This window comes from Orcinus orca, chromosome 5 (assembly GCF_937001465.1).
Source record: "Orcinus orca chromosome 5, mOrcOrc1.1, whole genome shotgun sequence".
NCBI lineage: Eukaryota > Metazoa > Chordata > Mammalia > Artiodactyla > Delphinidae > Orcinus > Orcinus orca.
Genome location: NC_064563.1, coordinates 93199052 through 93217095, shown reverse-complemented (window position 1 = coordinate 93217095; position 18044 = coordinate 93199052). Strand labels below are relative to the sequence as shown.

At 37.4% G+C, this 18044-nt stretch overlaps 1 protein-coding gene across 1 annotated transcript in view; it reads right to left on the bottom strand.

Annotated features, from left to right (window-relative positions):
- MORC1 (MORC family CW-type zinc finger 1) overlaps window positions 1-18044 on the bottom strand; it is a 352246-nt gene that overhangs the window by 294572 nt on the left and 39630 nt on the right. The window contains exon 2 of the mRNA XM_033432194.2: window positions 17093-17203. The gene's annotated coding sequence lies outside the window, so the exon portion shown is untranslated. The remainder of the gene's footprint in view (window positions 1-17092; window positions 17204-18044) is intronic.

Below are 18044 nucleotides of genomic sequence, written 5' to 3'. Positions count from 1 at the left end.
CTGATAAACACTGGGCTGCAAATATATTATGCTAAGCATAATTAAGCACAGAATTAACATCATTTGTAATGCAGTGCAATAAGGCAGCTGAGACAAATGCAAAAAAAAGGTCTCCAACACATTGCTTTGATGATCTAAATTGACACTGCCAAGTTATGTACTTACAAAAAATATGGACAAAGGGTCAAATAAATAATATTTTTCTAGATGTATGTGCATAGGCTATGACTAAAGGTCTGAAGCAATTTTCATCCTGTTATTCATGTAGTTTGATAGATCTTAACCTTCCATGAACCATGTCTCTCACAGTGTATCTAATTACCTAGAATGGATCCAAAAACAGTCCTAACTCTGCATTTTAGTAGTTAAAGCATCATAAACAAAAGATAAATCTTTTCCTTGATAAAACTTTGGAGATAAAAATTTACAAAAGAAGTCAAGAACAAATTATTGAATGTTTTTAATGTTTTAACTACCGGGCAAGCACTTGAAATATGTCATTACTTCACTCAACAAACATTTACTGAGTTCATACTCTTTGATGAGCAGGTACTCTATTTAAGTGTTGAAGACATAAAGGTTATAAGGATATCACAATCTAGTGGCAGTGATAAGTATATATAGATGCAATTTCGATACGATAAGAAATGCAGTGATAGCAGAAAGTCCTGGTGTAGAGTGGGAATAAGTGTAGGGGTGGGAGGAATGCCAAGAGACAGGGTATTTTACCTAATTTTGTGGGTCAAGAATAGCTTCTCAGAAGAGATGATCACACTGGGACCTCAAAAATGAATAACAGTTGATTTCCATCATAATCTCTAACAATCCCCATAAGTAGGTAACATAATTATTCCCATTTTATAGATGAGGAAACAGATGTACTCTGACTTAGAGATAATAACTGGTAGGACCAAGTCTACCTGATCCCAATACCATACCTTTTCTATTGTCTCTGAAGATCGAGAAAAATACTCTGTATGTCTCTCCAAGTCACAGAATTTTTTCACCATTACTTATTTCATTTAGCAATTCCAGCACACTGTTCCCTTCTTTCAATTCTCACCATGCTCAGCTAAAAGAATATATAGTAATTGTTGGCTTGTATTTCTCCCATATACTCTTAGAAATTCTCATGAAAACCCAAGATATTACAGTTGTCACAGAGAAGAATAGATATGAAAATCTAAAACTGTCACTGAGAAGAATGGAAGCCCTATTAAGACTTTTATAATAAATGTCTGGAAACATTTCCTTTAATTGATCAAATAGTCTCAGATTTAATCAGAGGGAGAGGCAGTAGTCTAAAGATCATCTAGAAAAAGAGTTTATTTATTTCTCCTCATGATGGGATACAGTAAGATTTTCTTGATCTTTTGCCTACCTCAATCTACTATAGTCTCCAATTGCAAGAGACTATGTAAGAGCTGTAGGAATTTAAGAGCCATCCTGAGTAGGAAAAACTCACTTTCTTGTGTATCTCCCCTTTACTACTCACACGGAACCCTTCACTACTGACACTTCTGGTCACCAAATGTGTGGGAATTTTTCCCACACCAAGCAATTCTGTGACACGAGCTGGGCATCCCACAATTTAACTCAACCCTGACACTATCAACCTGGAGATAGAGACAGATCCATAGTTTACGGGCTCAGTCCCACAAGACTGCTCCCCACTCCAATTTCAAATAGCAAGTCCAGGTTTTCACCTGTGTTTCTGACCTATCAGCTATAAATCCCCAAAACCCTCACCTTGGGTTCAATTAATTTGCTAGAGTGGCTCATAGAATTAAGGAAAACAGTATACTTGCTGTTTACTGGTTTATTATAAAATGATATGCTAAAAGATACAGATGAACATCCAGATGAAAGAGATGTGCAGGGCAAGCTATGTGAGAAGGGGCACAGAGATTCCATGCTCTCTCCCAGAGCACTGCTCTCCTAGCACTTCCAAGCAGTCACCAACCCAGAAGCTCTTCAAACCCATACTTCAGGGATTTTTATAGAGGCATTATCACCTAGGCATCATGGATCATTAACTTCATTTCTAGCCCCTCTCCTTTCTCTGGAGGAGGGCTGAAAATTCCAAGTTTCTAATCATGGCTTGATCTTTCTGGTGACCAGCCTCCATCCAGGAGCCCACCAAGAGTTACCTAATTAGAACAGAAGGCAGAGACCAATATATATATTTTTTTTCCTGCTATCTCACACATCCTAATCACCTATTGCCAACAGTTCATGATACTTTATATTTAGCTATCTATGGAAGCACACTAAGATACATCATCAACATCATCATCATCACTGAGCCATAAAATAGGAGATCTGGAGGGATCCACAGATGTGTTCATTTAACAGATATTTATTGATGATGTACTATGTGCAAGGCAACATGCTATCCACTAAGTAATTAAAGTTGAGCAAGCCATAGTGCCTGACATTAGGGTTTTGCCATCCATGGTGGGAGACAATCAGGCAAGAATATAAGTGCATGTGCTCCAGCCCGCTTATTTAACACATGTGGAAAAGAGGATAAGAAAATAAGTAGTTTATCAAACTCTGATTATGCATTGTTGGTGGGAGTGGAAGCTGATATAACCTTTTTTGGAAGACAATTTGGAAATGCCTTTTAAATTTGCAAATGTTCTTATTCTTTAACATAGACATCCTAAACAGAAATTTATCCTTCAGATGTACTTGCAGAAAGTCCAAAAATAAGTGTTTGAGAATATTAATACAGTTTTGATTGTATTAGAGAAACACTGAGAACAATCTAAATGTCTATCAACTGATTGACTGAATGAACTATAGAATACTGCGTAGCAATTTAAAAGATTAAATAGATTCAACATAATGTAAACACAAGAGGTTATTCATGAGCTATTGGTATGTGAAAAAACACACGGATGGTATAGTTCTATCTTTGTTTAAAAAGGAAAAAATCACCACAAGTAAATGTTTAGAAAAATAAACAGCAGAGAAATGTATACTCAACTATAAACAGTGGTTAATACAATGGTTTCAGGTACTTTCTATCTTTTACGTTAATATTTTGTAATGCTGGATTTTTTTTCTAAATAAAAAGTGTGTTTGACTAAGCTGATGTGATTTATAAATGCTGTATCTTTCAAAAAATTTGACATTTCTAGGTTTTTACATTTATGAAAGTTATTTAAAAACTGTAAAGGCTTGAATAAATTATGGGATTATCTATTTATATTAATGCTAAATAATATTAGACATTATTTTGAGGTACTCTGAAACAGAATATACTTATACAGAAAAAAGATTTTAAAACCATTAAAAATAACATTAAGAATTAGAATAATGATATAGTTTCCTAGTTTCTTTCAAGAATTCCTGAACTACAGGTCCCTAGAGTCCTGGTCTAGTTCTGTTTCTATGCAGTTATCTCTTGCCTATGGGTAATCTCTTAAAACTCTTGCTCAAAGGCAAAAACTCTTCTAAGCAACACTAATTCTCATTACAGAAAATGCAAATACTGGAGTGTTTCTAAGAATGGAAAAGAAAGCTGCTGTTATTGCTAATAAGCACTTTTGATGATACACTGTGGAAACTGTAAACTTTATAACACAAGAAAGTAAAGCTGAAACAACCAGTGACTTAGCCTGTCAACACAAAGGCCTCACAGTTGTCTAGAACACATAGCTACCATAGCATTTGTCAGCTATTTTTGTACAAAGTAATCATAATCTTATACAAATAAAATCTTTATATTCGGCTGGAAGAAGATGTAATATGAGAGTCCCCTCTTGCCCAAACAGAAAACTATCAAACTGAGATCAGAAACTCTATGTGTAAGAATGAGAGGAATGACTGAACAATTGAAGTTCCCATGCTTCTGGGCAAACTGCAGCCAGGTTCTGAGCTCACTTAAAGAAGAAAAGTTTGCTTGAATAGCAAAATCAAGTGTAAACCATCTAACAGGGATTTTAATATATGCTGAATTTTCTCTTTGCAAATTCATAGAATTCATACCATAAATTGAAGAAGGTAAATTTTAAGGAATGTAAAATTTATCAGTCTTCAGATTTAGCTACTTCAGTGTATAGAAGTGAAAAGTGAATATATAATTTTATTCAACTCAGGCTTTGAATTGCCCATTTGGGTGGCTGAGTATATAAGGGGATGTTAAGATAAAAATTTCTGCTGAGACTTTAAGACAAGAGACATGAGATAACAAAAACACTTGTGGAACAGGCCAGCCACTGTGTGTTCTGATATTTACAACTGAAAACACTGCTAAATTATATAGGTGTCTAAATCTTATGTCTCCAGCTTTGAAGGCAAGAATCATGCGCTTGGACTCATTCAGTGTTGGACTTCGACTAAGTCATTGACATGACTCCTATTTCCCATTTTCCATGTACATTTCCCTAAATTTACCTTTAGAGAACTGCATGGAAAACTCCATTCTAGTGAGCCCTCAGCATACCTTGAGGCAGAAATTGGCACCTTACTAGAGGGAGTATGGGACATAGTTTTTGCTTCCCCACAATGGCTGAGACTTAGAGGAGTCAAGGACATATATAAAACGACCATATCCATTTCTCTACTTTCCGACAATAATGACCAAATTTATAAGGCTATATGACACTTTCAGTGTGCTATTTGTTCCAAGTTTAATTGTTATAACAACGTAATGACATCAATACTTTTAATTCCTCCACTTTACAATGATAAAACTGAGGCACAGAGAGGTTAAGAAACTTGCCTGAGGTCACACAGTCGATAAGTATTAGCAACGAAATTCGAATCTAGGCACTTTGAAACTGGATGCTAAGTTTGGACAGTTACAGAAACACTTCTCATTTGCAGGCTCCAGATTTGGGTAACTAGTTTAACCAATATTTCCTTTCACCCCAAAATACATATTGAACAGTATTTTCTTAAGACAATCTACAGGGACTTCTCTGTTGGCGCAGTGGTTAAGAATCTGCCTGCCAATGCAGGGGACACAGGTTCGATCCCTGGTCCAGGAAGATCCCACATGCTGGGGAGCAACTAAGCCCAGGCTCCACAACTACTGAGCCTGTGCTCTAGAGCCCGCACACCACAACTACTCAGTCCATACGTCGCAACTACTGAGCCCGCGTGCCACAGCTACGGAACCCCGTGAGCCTAGAGCCCGTGCTCCACAACAAGAGAAGCCACCGCAATGAGAAGCCCGTGCACCGCAATAAAGAGTAGCCCCCACTCGCCACCACTAAAGAAAGCCCATGCGCAGCAACAAAGACCCAATGCAGCCAAAAAATTTTAAAAAAGAAAAAAGAAAATGTACAGCACACATTCAAACAAAAAAGAATTAGGGAGCATTTGTACATGATATATTTGCTAAATATTGCGATCAGTGTTATTCAAAACATAATTTGACATTACATTTTACAATTATTTTGATGAGCTTTCATGATGTTATAGCATCATCTTAAGAAGTACATCACTTGTGAGACAAATATAATAAAACCTGTTTTATCTTTAATCTGCCTATAACTAAATTTTTGCCTTAGGATAATTCAAAGGGTCATAAATATTGTCTAGAAACACAGAAAATACAATTATTAATGAATAATGGAATCTAAGAGCAAGTATCCACATATGTGAAGGGAAATACGAACTATCTGTGACATTTTTCAGGGTTCTATCATTATTTTAGCATTTTTTCCATAGTCTATTAAAAATTGTTCAATATGCCAACAAACACATGAAAGAATGCTCAACATCATTAATCATTAGAGAAATGCAAATCAAAACTACAATGAGATATCATCTCACACTGGTCAGAATGGCCATCATCAAAAAATCTAGAAACAATAAATGCTGGAGAGGGTGTGGAGAAAAGGGAACACTCTTGCACTGCTGGTGGGAATGTGAATTGGTACAGCCACTATGGAGAACAGTATGGAGGTTCCTTAAAAAACTACAAATAGAACTACCATATGACCCAGCAATCCCACTACTGGGCATATACCCTGAGAAAACCATAATTCAAAAAGAGTCATGTACCAAAATGTTCATTGCAGCTCTATTTACAATAGCCCAGAGATGGAAACAACCTAAGTGCCCACCATCGGATGAATGGATAAAGAAGATGTGGCACATATATACAATGGAATATTACTCAGCCATAAAAAGAAACGAAATTGAGCTATTTGTAGTGAGGTGGATGGACCTAGAGTCTGTCATACAGGGTGAAGTAAGTCAGAAAGAGAAAGACAAATACCATATGCTAACACATATATATGGAATTTAAGGGAAAAAAATGTCATGAAGAACCTAGGAGTAAGACAGGAATAAAGACACAGACCTACTAGAGAATGGACTTGAGGATATGGGGAGGGGGAAGGGTGAGCTGTGACAAAGCGAGAGAGAGGCATGGACATATATACACTACCAAACGTAAGGTAGATAGCTAGTGGGAAGCAGCCGCATAGCACAGGGAGATCAGCTTGGTGCTTTGTGACCGCCTGGAGGGGTGGGATAGGGAGGGTGGGAGGGAGGGAGACACAAGAGGGAAGAGATATGGGGACATATGTATATGTATAACTGATTCACTTTTTTATAAAGCAGAAACTAACACACCATTGTAAAGCAATTATACCCCAATAAAGATGTTTAAAAAAAAATTGTTCAATGTCACAAACAAAATCTTTACACTGAGAGTCTCAAATTTTCTGAATTTAGAAAAAGTACTAAACATACACCAAGAAGCCAGAGAAACCAGCTTTACCCTAAACTAACAATATCACATTTGGAAAATCAGTTGTTTTCTGATTCAATCTGGAAAGTTAGGATAATGACTCAGCTTCTTGAAAAATACCAGAAGCCTAGTGGCTGTCAGGAAATGTCAGTGGTTACATATGATAGATGGGAGAAACTTAGTGTGCATAGAATTATGTCCTTTCCTCCAGGTTTGGTCTGTATGCTGTTTTCCTGTTCAGGAGTGTGGGAGTTTTAAAGAAACCTCCTTAAAAGGAACACAAAGACTCTATTCCACTATGCATGATATTGAGAAAAAATAAGTTCCAATAAGCCAAAGAGCTTTGGTTATGTGGAAGTGAGGCCAGTGGGTTCAAGAGTCATTGGTAAATGGCCTTCTGAACTAGGATGAGGCAGGAAAATAAATGCTGCCCCTGATTCTGGACCCTAGGAAATAATAAAATCCCTTCACTGCCTTCCATGCACATCGTAGCTGACTCTGTTCATATCAAATGTTCGTTTTCCACATAAAATATTCCAATAATAATTTTGAAAAGAGGGTCCCCCTCAAAATGGATATTCCTAGCCTCCCGTGCAGCTAGAAGTGGCCATACGTACAGTTTTGATCAACGATACATAGGTAGAAATCTGTTGGGTCTTTCTGGTAAAGTTTTATTTTCCTGGCATAGACATGAGTCTTCCTTGCTGTTGCACCTTTTGTTTCTTTGTCCCACCTAGAATGCAGGTATGAAGTTGGACTGCGACTATGAAGTAATACTGGGGTAACGCTGCTTACTAAGGACGCTGGAATAAAAACAGGAAGGCAGACTCGGATGTGGAGGACTCAGCCCTCAGCTGCCTATATCTAGATTCTCATTTAAGAGGGAAAAATATTCCTGTTTTACAAACCACTGTGGTCGGGCTTCTGTTACCTGCAGCTGAAGGGCATCCTTAATGATATATCCTTAAGTGGGAACAGCCTCCAGGGAAATTGTAAAGAAGACAGTTTTCAATATCGACAATTATTTCCCTTGTCACCCTCTGTGCCTCTGTTCATGCCATTTCTTCCATCTGGGTACCTCTGTCCTCTGGCCATCTCTGCTAGCATGCATTCATTTATTTATTAGTGTAGCAAATGTGTGCCAGGATATGTGCTACTAAAAATCACATACATACACTCAAAGTTTGGACAAAGTCTAATGAGGGAAGTAAGATGTGCAAATAAATCCTCAAGATTAAAGGTGCTAATTGCTGAAACAGAGAAATCTCAAAGTCTCAGGTCACAGAAGACTGGGCAGCCAGCAACAGGGGGTCAGAGACGGCTTCCCAGTGGAAACGGTGATTGACCTGGCTCTTAAAGAATCAGCTGAAATTCAAAAAAAAAATCTTTCACAAAGCAGCCCTGCAATGGCCTCCATCAGAGAAGATTTTTCCTATGGAACCTTATTTGTCTTTGATAACATCAATTCCTTTCTTCCCTGAAGGTTGTTTAAGATTGTGTCTTCCCTCCTTTACAGGAGGGAAGAAGGCAGGGACTACATCTGACTCTACCTCTTAGTCTCCCATGGTGCCTGGTTCATCTTAGATCCACGGTAAATATTAGTTGAATGGCATTACTGATCTTCCCATGACGTTAGACACCCAGTGCCTTAGCTGCAGCTTCCCTGAGATCAGGCTTTTTCCTCAGATGAAGCCATCTAACAGACATTGGTTAAGTTAATAAAATTTGTCAAACTAGGAGAAAAGTTTAAGAAAATACAAAGCATTTTTGTAGCATATAAATATTTAGAAAAGTGTTATCTGTTGGCTGACTATATATACTCTCTCCTGAAGAGAATTGGACAGGAGGCAGGGAGACAGTAGACCCAGCTGGGTGAGGGCTCTGATGAAAACAGTCAGACTGGAATGGCTGTGTATCCTTTTCCTGTAATCCTTTTCCTTTTCTCATGGTAATAAGAAATTCCCACAGACTGGGTGTCTTAAAACAATAGGAACTTTTTTTTACAGTTCTGTAGGGCGAAGTCTGAAATCAATGCCTCACAGGGTTTGTTCTTTCTGGAGGCACTTGGGAGAAACTGTCCTATGACTCTCTTCTAGTTTCTGGTGGCTGCTGGCAACCCTTGGTATTTTTTGGCTTGTATGTGCATTGCTCCAATCTCTGCCTCTATCGTCACATGACCTTCTCCCCTGTGGGTCTCCTCTCTTTCTCTTCTATTCTCTTCTAACGACACTTGTCATTGAAGTTAAGGCCCCCTAGAATCCAGGATGATCTCATCTCGAGATCCTTCACTTAGTTACAACTCCAAAGACCTTTTTTACAAATAAGATCACATTTACAGGCCCCAAGTGGAAATATCTTTCGGGGGGACACGATTCAACCCACTACAACTTCTGTTGCTGCCTTCCCTCCCCACAAGAAAGGATTAACAAGACTGGCTGGGAAAAAAGGTTTTTTCTTCAAAAATCACATTTCAAGGCTCTTAAGGGAAAAACTAGAAGGCTCCTAGGATGTAACAAAGAAATAGAACCATTTTGGAAATGGATGCCTAGTCTGTTATCATTTCTGTAGAAACTCAACCAGGCAAGATTCTTTATTCCAGAGAATAATTTTCTCTATTCAAATTTATTTCACCTCCACAACTAAGCCCCACAGACATAAATAGGATGTGGGAAAATTACCTCCTGCCCAAGTACAAACTGTCTGATGTCACCCTTTCATTTTTTAACAGAAGGAACTTTTTACACTAAAGTTCTCAGACCTGGGACTTCCCTGGTGGCGCAGTGGTCAAGAATCCTCCTGCCAATGCAGGGGACACGGGTTTGAGCCCTGGTCGGGGAAGATCCCACATGTCGTGGAGCAACTAAGCCTGTGCACCGCAACTACTGAAGCCCCCGTGCTTAGAGCCCGTGCTCTGCAACAAGAGAAGCCACTGCAATGAGAAGCCCGCACACCACAACGAAGAGTAGCCCCCGCTCGCTGGAACTAGAGAAAGCCTGCTTGCAGCAACAAAGACCCAACGCAGCCAAAAATTTAAAAATTAATTAACTAATTAAAAAATATAAAGTTCTCAGACCTGAATCTGGGGGCAGTTGCTTAAATCTAAGTCTGTGGGCTTATAGTCTTGGATCTGTGTTGCTACCATCCTGTGACAACACTTCTATAATAGCACCAGACACAGTTTTCTAGATATGTTATAACTTTATTTAATAGGTCACCTCTGCTGTATGACTTTTCCTTATTAAAAATAAATTCTGTAACATAAAAGCTATGAAATTACAGAGCTCTTCAGAGAAAGAATGATTCTCCTCAAAGGGCTTTTAGTAAAAGAGAACACATTTTCCTACAACAAGCTTGACTATAATCCACAATATATGTTTATTATGAAGAAGATTATATTAAGAATTCAGTCTCTGGGGAATTCCCTGGTGGTCCAGTGGTTAGGACTGGGCACTTTCCCTGCCGGGGCCGGGTTCAGTCCCTGGTCAGGGAACTAAGATCCCACAAACCGGGCAGGGCGGTCAAAAAATAAATACATAAATAAAGAATGTGGTCTCCGAGCGGTCTCTGACTTTACCACCAAGACACAACTGCAAATAGCCCTGAAAGCTATATTATGATATTTACCAGCTGAATTTTCTTAAGGGCAGGTAAACTTTTTTTCCAGTTAGGACTGGCTATGGTCACATCATCACCCTCTGAGATTACATCAATTGACAGACACTTATTTTTATAAAGATTAAATACAAAACTCTCAAACTTTCCACCAATTCTTTTTAAAACTTTCCCACATCGAAGCAAGGGTTTTGGCATCAACACTGAGAACCCAGTGTTGAGGACTGAATTGTTTATGTTAATGTCGTTGTTTAACCTCTCTTCTGCCTAATTTTATTCTTTTTAACGTACCTTTTAATGCCAAATACTTCTATATGGTTTATTAGGAAAATAAGTAATCACTTGACCCCTCCATTATCTTCCACAGAGGCAACCATTCCCAACTATTTTGGTTTTTTCTTTTAGCATTTAACTCCTTATCTCTAAATAATATATTTATAATGCTACTTAATTTTTTCAATTTCAGTCATTTTTAATGAATTTCCTATGTATAATAGAACATGAGAATTTAGTTCCCTTTCATGCTTATCCCTTCCCAAAGCACAGACTTTTCCCTTTCTTTAATCTTTCCAGGAGAGTTAACCATAATTTTAATTAAATAAAACAGTATTTGCATTATTATGACTGTGTGAACACCATCTACACCTGCACCATGATGCTCTTTTTTTACATCTTTTAATTTTACCTCTATTTAATAACTATCCCTTCTTAATTAACCTGGATTTCTGTGTACCTATCAGACTCATTTTCCTTGGTAGAAGTACATTCCACCAGATTCATCTTCTTGCAGCGCTCTGCCCTCCTGGTCCACTCTGGACTGCTCATCCCTGGGCCTGTTGCCCAGCCATTATCATAGCGTCTCCCTTATCCATCTTCCAGGAGACTTCCTTTTCCTCTCACTTGTGTTGGACCTACTGGATCTCATGTTTTTCTCCTTCTTAGTCTATTTTCTCCTTTTGGAATAGAACATTCTCCCATAGCTTCCTAAGAAATGGTACACTATAGGTTAATTTTGTAGGAACACTCATTTCTGGAAATGAACACTTTATTTGTTCACTAGACAAGTCTTGACATATCTCTCAAGACAGGTCAATTTTCACCTTCTTCAGAAAAATTTTTCTGTCTCAGGCAAAATTAAGCTCTTCTACCTATGCACATCCATAACACTTCATTTATTAATTTATTCATTTATCTATCCATTCACTTCTTCACTCATACATCCAGCAAATACTGATTGAGTGCTCTTATGAGCTAAGCACTGGGATAGGCACAAAGATGAAGAGAACAAACTTGATGTGAGTTTGTTCATGCAGGAGAGGGCAGGAAAAAAAGACTGAGAAAGAGTGACCAGTGAGAAAGGAGGCCAATCAGGCAAGGATGATGTTACAAAGAAAGGAAGGAGTGTTTCGTGAAGAAAATAATAATCAACTTCACTAGATTATGTTGAGAGGTATAGTAAGATAAGAAGCAGAAATATCTATTGGAGATGACAACAAAGACATCACTGATGGCTTTGGCAAAGGCAGTTTCTGTGGGAATACTGGAGTGAGATGAGAGGAGAAATCAAGGAGGTAGAGATAGTAAGCATAGGCAGCTCTTTGGGGGATTTTTTTTTTTTTTTTCTGGCAAGTGGAGCAGAAAAATGGAGTGGAAATTAGGAAAGGAATGTGCAGTTTAGAGAGGGCTTTAAATCATGAGAGGAACTGTGGCATGCTGAATGCTCCTGAAACTGATCTGACAGTTTCTGAACTGACACAGCCAGAGAGGCTAACACGTAGGAAGACCAAGATGTAGCTCTTGGTCTCTGGCACTCTCTGTTTAACCTTATCCAACTTCCTTTGGTAATTTTTTTTTATTTTGTTCATTGTTCCAAATTAATGATAAGAGGAACTTTTAATAGATTTCTCAGTATCTGGGAATTCCCTGGTGGTGCAGTGGTTGGGACTCTGCGCTCTCACTACGGAGGACCCAGGTTCAATCCCTGGTCAGGAAACTAAGATCCCACAAGCCTCGCCGTGCGGCCAAAAACCACCACCAACAACAATAGATTTCTAGGTATCTAAATTAGGTTCATTTTTACTAATTCAACCTTCAGTTTTGTTTTGTTTTATTTTTCTTGTCTCTGTCATGGCTCATAACTGAAAAAAAAAAAAAATTCCCAGGCTGCTGAGAAGTTATCCTTAGGATAAAGTTCTGACACTACTTGAAAATTATTTTAATTTGGAAAAATTACACAAGTTGTTTTTGCTACAGTTTCATGAAAATCTGTTTAATAGTAATATCCAATCCACAAACTGTTTTAAGGATTAAATGAAACACTAGTAAAGCATATAGAATAATGCCTGATACACATTAGAGACTTCGATAAACGTTAGCTGTTGTTGTAACTACTGCTGTCACCATCATTTTATTTTCATCATGGTTGTCATCATCATCATCATCATTTGATGCTGAGAGGGGAGGAGAAAGGATGGTTCCAGTGAAATGTCATTTTGCTTAAAACCTGGCCCCTTAGGTGGAGGTAAGGGTACACTGTCACTTTGACCTCCATGCAAACACAAGCCGGTACACACATGCACATACATGCTCACACTCACACTTATAGGATGCTCACGTGTGGCACAAACTGTGATGTCAGAATGTTAGATATTTTTTATTTATGTTGGGGTTTTTGTTTTAAAATATTAAGCCAAATATAATCTTCTATGAAAAATATGTATTAGCTATTTCTGAAGTCTCTATAAATTTTTCATATGCAGTAAAAAATTAAATTTTGAGTTTATTACGTTCAATTATAGCTGAAGAAAATAACAAAATAGCAAAACCAGGCTAGTCTCACCTGCAGTTGTGGGTCCTTTGCTGACTTTGTGGAAAACCTACTTATTATATCTGTGCACTTTGCCTGTACGAGTTTGTTTCAGGATGCCCTCTCAGGCTCCAACCCTCTTCGATGGTTCACTACAATTCTATCCCCTGCCAAAGCACTTCATTTTTTCACAATAAACAAAAAATATCAATCAAGAAATGCTAATTAACAGTCACAGACAAGTTAATGTTTGCAAATATGAGAAAGGAAAAGTTTGAAACAAAACACAGGATGTGGAATATTTCAGACTGATACACAACTTAAAGAAATTCAAAGAATGAAATTTTATGTTTCCATAAGCCAAAAAACTACAACAAAAACATGAGCTAAGGGATGAGCACCTGAACCCCAGTAAAACCAGTATCCTAATAGATTTGTTTCCCAAACAGTAAATGCCTCACATTAGCAGTACCAGCAAACTAAAATTTAGTTTCCTTATTTGCAAACGGTAGTTTTAAATAATGTTTACTATCTCCATACTATTGCGGAGTGTTTAAACACCCTTTAAAGAAGTCAAGTACAAAAATGGTTGAGTTCTTCTATGCCAATGATGAAAATGACAAAGCCAGTTAGAGTATTAGAATATCAACAATGAAACATGAAAGGAATGTTAGAAATAATCTCACTCTAATCTCTTAAATTACATAGAGGAAAATTGAGTGTCAAAAATTGTGAAGGGATTGAGATGTTGCCCTGCTTAGCCTGATCGCAATTTCATAGATGCTGGTAGAAGACAGGAGACATCCGGGTCAGGGACAAAGGACTTTAGTGCCCAGGGCACAGCAGGCAACATGAGCTTCATGTTCAAGTCGATACCATTTACTCCCCAAGTCCCATGGGGGTATGAGGATGTGAACTCAGGTGGATGCTGGACATGCAGAGGATTTGTGTCACAGCTGAGGAATTTTGAGTTTAGAAAACCCTCAGTTTTATAAGAAGGATGCTAGCAAACCTGCCTAATGTTTTACAAGAAGGAAAAACTATCTTTATCACCCGGGTCAGGAAACAAATCTGTCATCTGCCCTGGAGGGAGACAATAGCTATACAAACATCTGAGCAAACAGAACAAGGAAGTTAATGCCTCTTGCTCAGAAGATGTGCAGAAATGTGAGAGACATATAGAAAACTGTGTCCTAACACTGAGATTTAGTGAAAAGAAAGATTATTTAAGGTCACCAACTAAAGTGCTGAGTTGTTAATTAGTGCAATAAAATATGGTAGAAATATATTATTTAATATTTGATAGTTAGGTGGACACACCCTAAGGTGAGACTTAATGAGTTAATCTCCCTTCCTTAAATGCAGGAAGAACCTGTGACTTGCTTTTAACCAAAAGAATATGCCAAAGGTCATAGGATGTCACGGCCATGATTAGGTTACCCTATCTATCTATCTGTCTATCTATCCATCTATCTATCTATCTATCCATCTATATCTTAGGAGACTCATGGCATATATATAGATTAGATAGACAAATAGATGAATATATCACTTAAGATCGTTAAACATATGACTCTTAGCAGACCATGTCCAAGGCCTGCTGGTCCAGAAAAAGCAAACTGCCACAGTGTAACTGCTTGTGGAAAGGTTCATGTAGTAGGAAATTATGAGTGTCCTTTAGGACCAAAAGGCAGCCTCCAGGCAACATCCAATATAAAGCTGCGGTCCTCAGTCCTATAGCCAAAGGATCAGAAATCTGCCAATAACCTAAATGAGTTTGGAAGCAGATTTTCCCCCACTCGGGCCTCCAGATGCAGCCTGGTCAACATCCTGATTGCAGCCTTTTGAACCCTAAGTAAAGAACCAAGTTGAGCTATGCCCATAGTTTCTCTTGACCCAGAGAAACTATAAGTTAATAAATATGTGCTGTTTTAAGCTGCTACATTTTTGGTGATTTGTTATGCAGTAATAGAAAACTAATACAATAGCTTAGCACAGCCCAGAATTTAATCTGTTGAACACCTCTTCTCTTTTATCTCAATGAGATAAAAATCAGATCTTCTTGAAATTTATCTTGTATCTTTATTTGTCCACGCCTGGAAGGCTTAAACTGACCCTACTTAGATCATTATAAGTCATTTCTACCAACAAATCTGGTTGTTTGGTTGTTTATTTATTTTGCTTTACAGTCATCCCACCCAGAATAGAACCAAGATTAATAAGCATACAGCTAATTCCCCATTTCCTTTGGTAAAACCTTATTAATTATTCCAATCCACAAAAAGCCTCTCTTTATTGAACCTACATTTGTATATTACTACAAAATTTAGCATTTAATTGTTCTTAACAATTGTATTATTTCTCCAGCATGATTGTAGATCCTCTATTTGTCTTACAGATATTTTTATATTTCCCACAGTATTTGCAACAGTGTCAGGCAAAAAAGGAAATGCTCATTAAATTCTGTTGATTGATAAACATGACCTGATTTTTCAAAAGTTCCTGCTAACAATCAATCTGCCTGGATACTGCAGAATCTACTCAGTATGAAATTGCTCCCTCACCCCTCCCATTGTGACTTGTTTTGACTCATCCCCAAAGTCTGGGACTGAAATAACCTCTGTAAAAAAATGAGGTCTTATGTCAAAATCACTTTCTGGGTTAATTCTATTTTCAGTCACTATGTGGCATAATTTATCCCCACGTCAGAGGACATATCCATCTGATTACTCAGGATCTTTATACATAAATTAAATTAGAATTTCAACATATTTACTCTAAAAATAATAATGGAATGGTGGGGACTTCTCTGGTGGTCCAGTGGGTAAGATTCTGCGCTCCCAATGCAGGGGGCCCGGGTCCAATCCCTGGTCGGGGAACCAGATCCTGCATGTATGCTGCAACTGAGTGTCCGCATGCCACAACTAAAAGATCCCACATGCCACAACGAAGATCCTGCTTGCTGCAACTAAGACCCGGCGCAGCCACAAATAAATAAATAAATATTTTAAAATAATAATAATGGAATGGACAATTGGATAAATCATAAAAGTGAGGAGGAAAGAAATTTCAAAGATACTTCTAAAAATACAGACTTTGCTGTAAATAAATGAACATGTGCCTATGATTATTGGATGCTGATAAATCTAGGTTATAATTTCATTGGCCAGTTACTTCTCATTCCTAATACTTTCTGTAATGGCAAGCAGCCAGCATTCTTGGGATGATGTATTATAATACTTTTGCATCATAAATCTTTGCATTTCACCTTAAACTGTAATATATCTGACAAGACAAAATAACAAATAGTGCCAGGTTTAGCTTTATGCCTAAGAAAGAACTAATTAGGCCAAAAAGATTGATAGTAATTGCTATGATTCTTATACGCTTGTTCATTTTCTACAGTGACTAGGAAGGGACAAAAGCCATATATTTGAAAACACCATTTATTAAAAACAACAATACAGCTTTCTTAACCTAGAAATAAGGTGCCATAGGGACATTTTTTGACCCACTTATATTTGAGGAGAAGTCTCTCTCTCTTCTCTGTCTCTCTCACACACATACACACACACACACACAAACACACACACACATAATTTGAAATTTCTGCCTATCTCTTATTTACATAAACCTGTTTGAGAAATTTTAAAATTGTGAAAAACACTGAACCAATCACCTGCCACTCTGGCCTTAAACCAGTAGCTATTTACTGCTTCCTTTTGTAAATAGCTTTGTTAAAACAACTGTTACCTGGGAATTCCCTGGTGGTCCAGTGGTTAGGACTCCACGCATCTACTGCCAAGGACACGGGTTTAATCCCTGGTCAGGGAACTAAGATCCCACAAGCTGTGCGCCACGCCCCCTCGCCCCCCCAAAAAACTGTTATAATTCTAAATCATAAAGTGTAAAGAAAGTGATAATGTCAATAACTTAAATAGGATTTTTTTGTTACTTACATTTCTTTGAATGAATCACCATTCTTTTCTATGAAATTACTTGAATTTCAGTTTCTTCGTGGCTTTTAGTTTTAGTTGATCCTGACTTGCTGTTGCTATCTATTTTTCAGTCTATAATAAAAGCAAAGTATTTCAACATGGAAATTGAAAACAGTATCAAAACAAATGACTTTCCTTATGAAGAATACATTAGACAATTAGTGTCTTGCTCATATTTTGTGCTCAGTATATTTTTGGAGAATTAACAATAGCAAAACAAACAAACAAACAAACAAAAAACTAGGAGAGTTCATTACAAGCAGAACTGTCCTACAATAAATAATGAAGAAAAGTTTTCAGACTAAAGGGCAATGACACCAGATAGAAACTTAGCTCAGTAGGAGGAAAAATGAAGAGCACTGGAAATGCTAATTTTAAAAAGACAATAGATTGTTTAATACAAATATTATAATACTGTATTTTAAGGATTATAACATATGTAGGTTTAAAATATGTGACAATAACACTACAAAGAATGAGTGGGGTAAGTAGAAATATAGGGTTACATGATTCTGACTACACTTAACTTAGTGTAAGTTATGTATTAATTCAAGGTAGACTGGGACAAGTTATAGATGCATAATGTAAACCCTAAACAACCACTAAAATATAAATAAGTATTTAAAAACCAATAGTGAAAACAGGATGATGTTAGCAAGACAGCAGTACAGGAATTTCTAGCACTTGTACCCTCCCAGAAACTATATTGAACAACTATATGGTAAGATATATACTAATCTTATACACTGTTCCTGAAAAATAAAGGAAGATGGAATGTGTCCCAACTCATTTTATAAGGCCAGTATAATGCTCTTACAAACATACACAAACATCCTTAATAAAAGAAAGGTAAATTAAAATTAGCAATATATAAAAAGGATTATATATCATGACCTAATTGGAGTTATCCTAA